We start from the raw sequence: 13,848 nt of genomic DNA on the forward strand, positions 1-13,848 counted from the left end.
TCCATTAGAATTTACATTCAAATTCCATCAAGTACCTTCGGTCGAAAGTATTAATATTATGAATATTATATAGTCATAGTCCCAGGTTCGAATCATGGGTTTGAAAATACACATAATATAGTGGACATCAGTTATTGTACAGAGATAAACAGTCAAATATAACGATTTTTTATTATATACCTATATAACTGAACAACCATAACAATAATTACAAAACGTCTAAATAGTTATTAAAAATTATGCCTATAAAATAAATAATGCGTCCCTGTCTCAATACGTTATTTTATGGATTATTATTTTTATACTGACTACCATTTATACAATAACACAAAAAAACGTTGTGATATTGTAAATTTCATAGAACTCACCTTTGTTATAGAAGTATTTGCGTGAATGCAATTACAATAATAAATGTATCCGGAATGTTAGTAGTTTTGTGTTTAAGTCAATAATGTAAACATTTTGAATATTCATACAACTCAAAACATTTACCCATAGACCTGAGTACTATCAAATTTCGCGTGAAAGTTTTTTGTTTCCTTTAAAAATAAAAATAAAAAATAAACCTGCTCAACTTTTACTCGTGTATTCATTCATATTGGCAGGAATATGTTCAAGGGTATCCGATTACTTCGCTTTGAGGTTATATTGTTTGTATGAATACTTTGCAAGGGTTTCTATGTGTGCGCAGCTTCCAGGACGAAGGATCAAGTGGTCTGTTTGCGCTCTTTTCGGTTTTTAGTGATCCCGGTGGGATTTCAAATAAAGCGGAAGAGAACTTTTGTTTTATTCGTCTTTTTTTTGACAAGGAAGTGTCATTTGAATACTCGTCGACGAAATAGAAATTTGTAAAGAATTCATAAACGGATTTGTGACATCGTTATCCAAACTTCATCTTGATGTATGAAAATTATCGAGTTTTTTTGTAAATATTTAAAAATATAAAGCTGTTTTAATTGATATCAAAATAAACAGGAATGGTTGGCTATATAGACGAGCGCTCTACTAACTAAGCCACGATCGCGTCGGTGGTAACAACTTTTTTTTTTGCTGGATAGTATTAATTGATTCAGCATTTTACTTGATAGAATTCCATTTTACAAAATGATAATATAAATTATATTAATTTTTACAGGATATTTTAAGTCGATAGTTATTTTGGTTGTAAAACCATAATCATGACTATAAAAATAAAATGCTTAGAGATGGCATGATCTTTATCGCTCACCATAGTACCATCTACCTAACCTAGGTTAATCGTATCATTTATGACGCCTTAATAAGGCATGAAAAGGCTCCGATTCGCGGACACAATATAATATAACAAAATGCAGGAAAGTAAATGAATACTTACTGTTTCAAGGTAAGTAAGTATTATTCTTAAATTATCCCAGAGTGAGGGTGGTATCATGTCGTCACATTCTGTTTATTATACTTGAGCATACACAACTTTTTTTTTTGTTTAGCTTAATGGTGTAACAACCAAACCAGCTATCGACTTAAAAAATATCCTGTAGAATTTAATATACTTAATATATTATATTAGATTAGGTATCATAATGATTTAATAAATAATATCATTTTTTGGTTAATTTTATACTGCTATAATATACTTAGCAAATTTTCAAGTAAATTCGTTTTTTTTAGTTACTATAGTTATACATAAATCGTTTTCAATAGCTTCAAAAACATGCGATTTATACACAGTTATTATTTTTTAATATACTAGTATTACAATTAAAAAATATATACGATGTACAAAAAAATACATAGATATTTAATTTATGCCTAGGTAGCAATAATTTACCACAGTATCTTGTCATATAATGATGTGCAAATTTATTTGAAAAGGGTTTAAATAATTTTATTATATAGTTAAATTCTGAAAAATAAAATTGTGGGTAATAAAATACTGTGTAGCAAACCATAAAATTTAAACATTCCAGGATTAAATGGCTTTCAAATACCTGACGTCCTTTTATACGCATAGATACTTTGTACTTAGTTACCAGTATAAATAATGTTGTTTACGGATGTAAACGCGTCATTTTATCGATATATTGAAGGTTGAATCTTGGTGTGTTAGATTTTTTTTTCTCCCGACCATGTCCGATCCTAATAGGATCATATGGGCATCCACAGAGTAGAGGTTTGTATTAACAGATTTTTGTTTTTTACGAGAAATGGATGTCAGCCACTTGCTCAACCTATTAGGTCCATACCCTGACAGACACAAATTGAAAAACAATATGTGTACTTGCCAGACCCAGGATTTGAACCTGGGACCCACGGCATTATAGTCCGACGCTTAAGCCGCGCAGCCATCGTGGGTGTTTTTTTTATAAAAGTAAATGTAATTTTATGTCTTAATTTATCTGTTATTGGTTTACGAGGGTTATCGCAAAACGTATTTATTGTGTCAATCGAAGGTTACGTATATCAAAATTTACCTATTCATTAAACATATTTTAATGTTGAATATAATGCCAAATTTCCAGGTAAAATTTTAATTGTTCATAGTTTCTTGAATTAACTGTATTTAAAATTGAAATAGCGTACATATTTAAATTTCTCAGAATAAAATAATCATTAAAATATATTTTAAGAATAGCATTTCTTTGAAAATATCCAAGAAGTATTTAAAAAAGAAGTGTATATTTTAGCACCAGCTGTCGGGGATTTTTTTACTGTTCAACATGGTGGAAAGAATGAAATCATACAACTTTTTTTTCCTTTCCCAGTGGCGGAAAAAAGTTGTGAATATTTTGAAAGCTTAATTTTTTTTTGTCAAGCTCCTTACAAAGATTTAAATCATTTTTAACAGAAGAGGTAATACAGTGTGGTTAATAATTAATGCAAACTCTTTGAAAGTGTTCTTTGGACAATGAGAATATTAAATGTCTTAAACTTCTACGAAAGAAATTGCAACAAGCTTTGTTGTAAGTAGAGTTTGACGATTGTTCTTACTTGGCCACTCATGCAGAGAAGACACTAGAAGTTTGCATGTTTTAAAGTATATTAAGCAGATACGTACAGCATTTCATTGTTTTCAGTTATTTCTGGAACTGGGGGGCTAAAGTCATTTAACTAGTAGGAAAAGATAATATTCTGTCATCCTTTATTTTTCGTATTTTACCATCTTATTTATATATTGTCATTATAAAAAGTTATAAAAATCATGTACTTAGATGATTTTTCTCTATAATAGGCAGTATTATAGTTTGACCTATATCCTTAATTATGTGATAATTAGATTTCTACTCATTTATAATATGTACTTAGCAACATTACGTAGTATAATGCTTTATTTTGTTTAATTTTTTGTAAACTAATAAAATCACACATTAAAAATAAAACTGAAGCATAAATAAGCTTATTTTGTATTGTATATTACTACATAAATATTTATCATTTTGTTGTTTGTACTTATATAATAGATAATTCGCACAGAGAAAGTCCGATCCATGAAATCCCGCAGATTATCGGTACGCGTCGTGGAAAAATAATTTTACCGTCTTAGGTAGCCATATAACGAAAAATCGAACACAATATTATTTTTATAGAATATATTACATAATGTTAGATCAGTGTTTACCAAATTGTGTGCCGCAGCATACTAGTGTGTCGCAAGAAGTCTCTGGTGTGCCGCGAAGGAAGAAACCTCCAAACTGTTAATTTTAAATAAATTCAACATCTACATATTCAAATAAATATTTGTCACTTCAATTTCACTGTATGACAATATGGATTCTGGTTTTAAGTGTTTGTTGCTTCATACTAAGTACGTTGGTTCTCAAAAGGAAAAGTACTATCACGATTAAAGTACTATCGCAAAGAGGCGAGCAGAAATAATTCATTTCTCCAATGCTGAGAATATGGGTTATGATTATCTTCTCGAGGACAATTAGTGGCTGGAAGTAACATTTCTTAATGGTCTTTTTGAGAAATTAAACATTTTAAATTCAAGCCTACAAGAAGAGAATGAAAATATTATTACAATTACATGAAAATTAAAATCTTTCGCTGACAAGTTAGACCTGTCGACCAGTAAAGATAAAAACGCACAGCTTGATTGCTTCCCAGCTGTAAACGCTTCCTCAAACAAATTAAATTTATTGCCAGAAGTGCAGAGGATATTAGAACTCCTTTCTGCATCATTTTCCAATTATTTTCCATCGCTTGATTATCAAATAATGTACCAGTGGGTGATCAATCCATTCGCAAGATTCGACGGTACACACCTGACACTAACAAAGGAGAAAATTTTTATAAATCTAAAAAATTAACCAAGTCCACGAAGCCTCATTTTTTGAGTTAGAATTTTGTCAGCATTTTGGATATCGCTTGGAGTCAATATCTTCGATTGACTACAATAGCAAATAAATCTCTGTTAGGTACCATTTAGATCATGGGTGGCCAACCTTTTCAGCAGCCGGGCCAGATTCTAAAAATGAGATTTCCTACCGGGCCGCACAACCGATTTTTTTTATAATACAAAACAAAAATAAATTACATATTAATAAAATAAAACAAAAATGAGAATCAAATTTATTTATTAGATTAGACTTTTTTAATAATAAAAAATAAACAAAATAATAAATTTTAGTGAGAAATTTGATTTTGTGTGGCAGAACTAAGTGCATCAATATCTATATCGAGTGAGGTTGTTTCTACACGTAAACAGTTTTCCAAATGCACATCAGTGATTCGTGTTCTCACTCGGGATTTGATATGCTTCATCCGACTAAAAAGCTGTTCACACGTGTAAGTGTTTCCAATTAATAGCGAAGTCATCATTAGAGCATGTTTGTAAAATGTAGGATATTTCTCCTGGTCCAAATATGTTTTGTAAAACTCTTCCAAACCAACCTGATGAAATTTGTCCTTTCACAATGTTCCATTTGTAAATTTCTCGGTAATAAATTCACATCTGCGGAGAATGGCGTTGCAAATGCAGCAAAAGGCACACGATGCTTCTTAAAATCTTGAGCCAATATCAAATCTCAATTTGCGAAATTAGCACACCTAGCGGCAGAATTTTTTTAATATTATTTTTATTTTCTCACTACTCCACGGGCCACAAGTTGACACCCAGCGGGCCACTTGCGGCCCGCGGGCCGCGGGTTTGCCACCCATAGTTTAGATCGTCGTATCTTTGCGAATTTGGTTTTTCAGCGCTTGTAGAAATGAAATTTTAAAAAAGAGAGCGGTTACAGATGGTAGATGAGGAGTTACATATTTGTTTATCTAATTTAGAGCCGCGTTTTGACAGAATTCTTTCTAAAAATCAATTGCATCCTCCTCACTTATAAAATTATTACAACCTATATAATATGTTGATAAAATGTTAAAATATTAAAAAAAAAAAAATAAGGTACATTTCCTTTATAAGGCATTTTTATTTGGTGCGCCGCGGAACAAATCTCATTCACCAGTGTGCCGTAAAGTAAAAAAGTTTGGCAGACACTGCGTTAGATGAATGATATGTTAATATTTTATGAAGATTGGCAAATGCTCCGATTCGAAAATTTTTCAATTTTAATGGCTGTACATACAATAAAAATTTGATTTTAAAAGTATTTATTTTATAATAAACTTAAAGACAATTCAATACAAAAATTACAAACAAAAACAGTGACGACTACTAACTTTCGAGTAAATAGAAGAACACTGATTATAGTGTTATGAATTAATAATAATATAAACTAGGTAAGTAACTAATTTATTGGATGTATTAAGGGCGGGCGTGCTCAGCGTGGGTCAAAATGGTTTTTTTTTCTATTTTCAAAGCATGATCCTGGACATTCCTTAAACGTTGTAGATAATATATTTATATAATTTTGAAGCCTTATTATCCTTTATATTTATTTTAAACATTTGATGACTGCATAAAGTATTTTTATTAGATAAAATAGTATTCTTTTAAACCTCTCGCTATAATGTCTCAGAATATATTTCATATTTCAGTACATAAATGTGCAGTGGTGTTGAGATATTTTACATTTATTATTTTTTAAACGCATTTATAAAACTATCAGTATAATTTATATCAACATTATTATAGTGAAATATTTACGATAAAAAATTATATTCATAATCTCTGTCATCCCAAATTTGACAGAATTAGGCATTTTATTATTCAAAAAATGGGCAACATTAACAAATTTGAAGATAATTCTAAAGATACTGAAGCTATGTCTTTGACCATTCAAGTGTGATAAACATCCTACGAATAATGATTGCTTTATAATAATTATTGACCTAAGAATAAGGTGGTATTTTTTTGAAATACGCCATTTCTTTTGGCATTCCCCAGTGATTAAGCTACAACATACGGCCGTAGCCATAAATTGACAAACTGTAATTGAAGTTAGGAGTATAATGATGTTAACGCGCGTCTTTGAACATGTACCGTTTAAAAAAAATCGGTTAGGTTACGAATTATAATGGTATTAAAACATTTTTTTTTCTCTGATCTACGATTTTTGAGGTAGGTATTTATGTTGACAGCAGGCCGGTTTGAGCTATAAACACTACTCCGAAACCATCTAAAAATAACTAATGCTAAAAATTCATGAACCAAACCAATATAAAAGAGTGTAGAGTTTTATCATAATTAATACACAAGGCGGCTCTCGTAGTGTAGTGCGTAAGGCGCTGGCCTTCCATCTGGGAGCACATAGCATATCTATGTGATTTACTCAAAGCCTGAGTATGTTTGTGACTGTTCAAAACTACTAACAAATTACCTAATACAAAAAAACAAGGCCATAATTTATAAGAAAAAAAAAATATTGCACACATCATTAGAAACCTACTATTAGAAGTATCTTTTTTTGACGAGGAATGAGCTTAAGTTAATACTGAGGCTAAGAACAGGGCACACCATGGGCAAAAGATTTGATGTCCTCATGGGAAGAAGCGAATCGCAGCTCTGCGATGAATGTCATGTTTTAGAGGACATTGTACATATAGCACTGCAATGCCCCAAATATGAAATTCACAGAGTACAGCTGCAAATTGCAGATATCTATGAGAATGTCGACGAATTGAAGGGTGTCCTGGCGGTGGGTAAGACGGAAGAGCTAGGCAAAATTGTAAAGTTATTTAACAGAATAGGAGTGAGGACCTGATCGACGGATCCCCTTCTAGGAGAGAAGAGGCGATATGACAGCGAGTCGCAGTCAAAGCCTCGGTAAAATCACAAAAAAAAAAGGATCTTTTCTGTTTTAAAAGCCTGAATAAAATTAAACATTAGTATCAAAAGAAAAATATATTGGATAAGTAATATCTTAAATAAAATTATTAATATAAATGGTAGAAGATAAAAAAATATACTATTTTAATGCCTGTCGTTTGAGCAAAAATATTTTAAAGGCCTGTGTAATTTATTCGTTAAGCGAAGTCTGAAATTTTATGGTGATAGACATACGAAAGCGGTAATTTTAATATCCAAACGTAAGTTATATTATTTTATGTTTTTAACAAATGTTTTTCTTTCTTAGGGCACGCACTTAAGTGGTTTATAAATGAATAAATAAGTAGTACTTAAATTATTACACCAATGATAAGCGAGATAACACATGATATTATAACCCACTGTGCACAGTACAATTTGCACTGTACACAGAAGCTACGAGTATTTATAGAACGTCTAACGTATTGGATATTGAAACCCACATACAGTATGTATATACGTGTTGTATATTACTGAATCAATATATATATATATATATAATATAGAGGTTATAATGTGTATATTATTATCGGATGGTAATATTTATCTTTTTTATAAATTCTATATTTTAGATTATGGGGAATTTTTATAGTTAATTCTTAGTCACTCTTTAATACAAGTATTATTTTAAGGAAAATTAAAATACAATACGAAATGTATTTAAATTCAAACGGATCAAATATTGCTACTAATACAAAAACACACCTATTATTTGAAAATTTGAAGCAGCCCTTTTTACACTCATCACCAAAACAAAGTTGAAATTTCAAAATCTTTGAAGAAATAAGAAAAATAAACTCTAAAGTATTTGGTAATTAATTCTGAATTTCTTATAATTTTGTAGGATTTTATAGTAAGATTATTTGGTTGGATTATTAATATTTAATGAATCGGTGATAACTAATAGTTAACTAGTAACTAATGATATAAATACATTAAATTAATGAAAGTGGGTACTTAACAAAAATAATTTAATAATACTTTGGACTATTACAGTTATTTATAAAAATAATTAATTATAACCATGAATTATCAAGACATAAATAATCTCTTCCTCGTCGTAACCCTTCTGACGTAGAATGGTGATCATTCTGGAATAGGTACTGCGAAACTCTACAACGTTCTTCTCATCATTATGTAAGTAATGGTGAATTCAATACGCTTTACAGTGAATTCCCTCATTTGGTCAATCCACCCCAGCCGTGTTTGCTATCTGCCCCTTCATATAAGTTTATGACCCCTTTAAATCATATTATAGCCCCGTACCATACCCGATCTTAATCAGGCATAAAGTTAGTTAGATTTGAAACATCAATTTATTTTATGACTGGAATTATCTCAGGTGTAGTTACCCAAGAAGGTTGCCATGCACTCAAGTATGCTTTGAATGAATTTACATGACTTTAATTTAAGAGTACCCATGGGAGAGAGGAGCACGTAATAAAAAAATAACTAAAATATTTTGAGACTTTCTGGGAAACAGTAGGTCCAAATCGCAGAGCAGATAATAAATAAAGTTTCGATAGGCTATACCTACATACCAATACCGTGAATTTTGAAGCAGGGTTTTGAATGTGTGAGTGTTCTACGAAAATGAGCCGCGCATTATGGACGTGCAATAGTGTGTGTGATACACCAATATTAAATGACCGTCAATGCATAAACCGAGAGCAGTTGTCAGTATACGACGTATAACGTATTCTTGACACGTGTTTAAATGTTTCCTGTATTCTTCCTTACTCGAGATCGGTTGTCTGCTTCTCCTTACCCGTTAGGTATTTTAGTTACCATTATTTCTGAGCTCCCTGGTCCAAATAATCGTAAAAGAGACCCGCGCTGATGCGAAGCACACGATGTGTCGAAGCATTGGTTCTATGATGTCGTTGCCAGCACCACATCTCGAAATAATATTTTATACCTATTAATGAATAATTCAATAAAAAAAAATCTTAGTCTAAAATATGAATGCTCTAAACTACGTAATTAATTTGCTTCAGCAGGGCTATTATAACACGGTAACACATTTACTTTATTTTTCTTGATACAATATAACACGGATATCACTGGGGGGAAATTTCATATACAAGGCGGTTATCTACAACAATAAATTGATAACACAGTGAAAATCGAATATTTAGGTATTACTTATTTTGCAGCGCTCGGCCAACTTTGTGTAGAATCGTGCGAGATTCTTCAGCTAATTTGAGGCGAAAACTATTTTTCTAGTGTCGCAAATTAGAATTTACTTGCAAAATCGCCGCATCTCAATTCTCAATATGTAATTGCCGTACTCTTTCTCGCTCTAAAGCAGATAACGTGCTCATCACTGCACATATTAAAAAAACGTCACGCCTGAGAGTTTATATCTCGGGATGATTAACTGTCGGAATACGATACCGCATATTTTATCACTTTTTTAAGTGATATGTTAAAATAGTTATTTATAGGTTATTTTTTTATTGAACATATTTTTATGTAACGTGATTTCTAACTGGATTTATAAATATTATTATATTATTGATAACAATAGGTCCATGATTTATAAAGATCGTTATTTTTTTTCCGTTTCACAAAAGACTTACCTACTCTTATTTAATAAGAAGTAAACTAACTCTACCACTCAGACTGTTGTCAAAAAATAATAACTCTCAAGCCAATTCCATCATTTCGAGTGTGCACAAATTGAAACGGTAGACCTTGCTTATCCTTTATGCCCGTAAACCGACCGGCACTTTCAATTATATTTCATTGGCGCAGTAGGTAAGTAGCTAGTCGAGTGTACGGGCGCGATTATACCGAAATGTTTGCAAATTGGCTGTTAGGCTGATCGTCAAAACCCCAATTTCTGCGCTGCCTTTAAATTTAAATAAATTACCACTATGTTCTTTAAATGCTAAACAAGAGCACTTAGGACGGGACCTTGGCCCAACCTTTCGTTTGTGGCGAAAGTTTTTGATTATCAAATTGGGCATAAATTTTCGTCGAGGCTTTACCACAAAGTATTAAGTTATTAACAGAGTTATAATTTAATAAATATGAATTTATCGATACAATAAAAATATATTTTAATAAATTTTGGTACCTACCATAAAATCGCAGGGGTGCCATATCTTTAAGGGCGACTGAACCTAGGGATGGCCCAAAGCTACCTTTAGAATTATACTTTTTGCACATGCCATCCATTGATTCGGTAATCTTCGTGAGTGAGTCACTCATAACCATTCTTTAAAAAATACATATGATGCAAATTATGATAACAGTCTGAATGTAAATACAATTTAAATTATTGAATTGCGTAACGTTTATGATAGTAATTTACGAATGTTACTTATGTATCGGCAGATAACGAATTGTATCGAATTGCAAACTGTCAAGGCGTTAACTTTAGACATCTTTTTTATATCCAGTCTATAAGAGTGGATCTAACTAGCAAGTAAACCCAATTAGCTACGGTCAACCTCAATCTGTCTACGCAGATGTACTGAAGTAAAATGTCTCAGTTTTTAATTTAACTTAATTTATATGTCGTTGATAAATAAGTCAGAATTTGTCATTAGCACATAATTTCTAAGGGTGTCATTTTTTTCGCACATTTTTGTATTAAGTAAATTATTATTACCCAGATAAAATAAATTTCTCATGTAGTTGCAATGTAAATACAATAAACATATTATAAGTATGTATAGCTGTGAGATATGTCTTTACAGAAATAAATAAGAAGACTATTTATTTATAAAAGTTTTTGCCCATCATACAAATGCTTTCCTTAACTTTTTCGCATCCGGTAACACAATATTGTATACGGTGGGCAGGTTACGTTATACGATTTGGGAAATCTCATGAGTGTTGGTCTCCTACAGCAGTCGGTCGATTCCACATTTTCCTCCAGCTTTGTATTCTATTTTAATGAGGTTGACGACGTCTTTGTGTAAAAAATCCGATTTTCTGAAAATTAGTAGATATATTTATTATGCAAGACCCATCTTTTATGTGCACATGGCGACGTAGGAGAAACCGTTATTTTTTTGCATAAATAATACTTTTCCGCATAGAAACTTAAAACAGTGCTAATGTACCTACCGCGAAAATCACTTTCTTTACAGCTTTAGGTAACAATAGTTTATATATTCTCATGTGTATCTTCAATTTGTAGGTACTTACTAGGTACAAAATTTTTCAACTTTTTTAAAATAATAAATATAAACTGTCTCTGCGTCTCGATTTAATAACCTCATCAACGGTACCCGACAAATTTCAACAGTGATGTGGATCTACGACTCACTGTTTCCCAACCTTATTTTTGGTAAGCTCTTTGATCCTAAACGCTTCAAAAATCTCCACGCCACCCCTATAAAAAAGTTATAGGTACCAAATTAATTCTGAAAAAAATGAATTGCTTCAAATAAAACATGCATATAGGCAATACTATTTTTAATTTAACTTTCGTAAGTAAATAATATGAATATTACGTTACATGTACAACTCAGAAGAAAATTAGTGCGATCCTTGTGCTATGCTTCGTCTTCAAATGATTTTCAAGACGATCTTTTCACCAAAACATTTAAATTTCCCCCCTGTGGGTCGTGCGTCCCACGTTGGGAAACACTGCTACGTGAATACACTGACATCCACTAGAGTTAGAGCTTGTCTAGATGACGCGTGTCTCGCCGTAAGTACACGTGGACAGCTCTATGAGGTCACCTGTACCTCGACCGCGTGTGAGAAGTGACACGCTGCGATTATATTATGTCAACGGCTCAATGAGGTCATATGTACCTACCTGGAATGCGCTTGAGTTTTGACGCGCAAGTCAAAGCGCAAAATCTGGACATGGCATGGCCTTAACTCTCATTATTTGTTAATTAATACACAGTGTTATAATTAAAATACAATACGTAATATTCTACAATCTACATAATTAAATAATAATTAAAACCAGTTTCATCCGCTTTAATAAGGCTTTGTCAACTGATATAATTAAATTAACTAAGCTTCACAGAATAACTTTAATACTATCGTGAATTTAAAATTTAAATTCAAAGTTAAACAAATTTGCATTTTAAACTAAGCGAGGAACTAGAATAAAGTATTATCAATTTCCTATAAACAGTCCCAAGAACACACCATGAATACAAAAACCACGAAATTCCCTTTCGTCACTGTATAAAACATACTCCATTATTAGTGGTCAACAAATTCGGGCAATGTGCTGCTGGGGACAGTAATATCCGTCCCCGCCGGTAAACTCAAGTGTTCATAGCCACAGTCCAAGAAAACTGTATCCGGTAGCCCCTCGCAAAATTTTTAAATTGAATACCAAATCGTTTGTTGAAACAAGAATGGGGCTCTATGCAGTCGACGGCGCCGGCTCGCTGGAATATTGTATGTGGAATCAATGAATATTAAATCTAGCATATCCCACAGGAGAAACCCTTTAGATCTCGGCATACAATGAGGGCGGTGTATTGGATGATGGTTCTCAGGTATTTTCAATGTAACGTTATTGTAATGCCATAATATTATGTAGTCATATTAACTGCGATACAGAATGTTAGCAAATCTGCATACACATTTAATCCAATATGACACTATTAATTCAGGATAAGTAAAGTTCATCTGTTAGGTATAGGATAGATATTGATATTTTACCGAACACTACAAAAAGAAGATTAAAAATAAAACAATATTTTACAATAGTGATAGCTCGCGATTGCAAATGCATAAATACGAAAGAAAAACTAGACAAATATACATTTCAATTTGTAAAATTAATGAGAGAGACAGCGATTGGCTTTAGTCATGTGACCTTCTACCCTCACTTCACCAATCCAGCACTAGTATAATATGACCACTTTACGTAACCGTGATGAATTGTCGTAATTGTTCAAGTGGCGTCATACTATTAACGATTATTCAACAATTTTGTGTTAGGTTTCGTTAATTACCACAATATTCAAATTTTGTCGTATTAAAGCACACTTGAGTGCACAGTGATCTCAGTCTTTGGTATCTGTTCCTGTGACATTTCCAGTAATAAAAAATACTGATGTTTAACATCAATAAGTAGGGTGCCGTGACACGCCAGATTAAGACCGGGTATGGTGCGGGGCGGTTGTGGCTTGAAGGTGTCATTAACTTACTTAAAAGTTATAGTCCACATTTATTTTAAATATGTCTGTCTGCCATTTATGTAGAATTCTAAATATAAAATATTGATGATGAAACAGGAACGGTAAGAAGTATATGTAAAAAATACAGAAAAATCACTGACAGTCTTTTCCATACGTAAAAATGTTATTATTAAAGAAGATACGATAGCAATACAGGCCAAAGACTTATAATATGCATCATTATCATTATTTCAATGTAGATGATATTTATTTTTCAACGGCACACAATATACAAAACAGATTGCATGTTTTATGGTAGAACAATACGTTAAACGTTGCACTCGCGCAGATTGCGATTTTTTATAATGCGCAGGAATTACACAGAGTGAATTTTATTATTGTTACTGGTACTATTTCGGACTGCTCTTACATGAAGCATATTACGTCATATTTTAGTGTCAAAACTATCGAACTTTACGCGTATGTGGTATATTTATAGCA

This window comes from Rhyacophila brunnea, unplaced genomic scaffold, assembly GCF_057557595.1.
Source record: "Rhyacophila brunnea isolate RB1 unplaced genomic scaffold, BYU_Rbru_1.0 scaffold_5, whole genome shotgun sequence".
Classification (NCBI taxonomy): domain Eukaryota; kingdom Metazoa; phylum Arthropoda; class Insecta; order Trichoptera; family Rhyacophilidae; genus Rhyacophila; species Rhyacophila brunnea.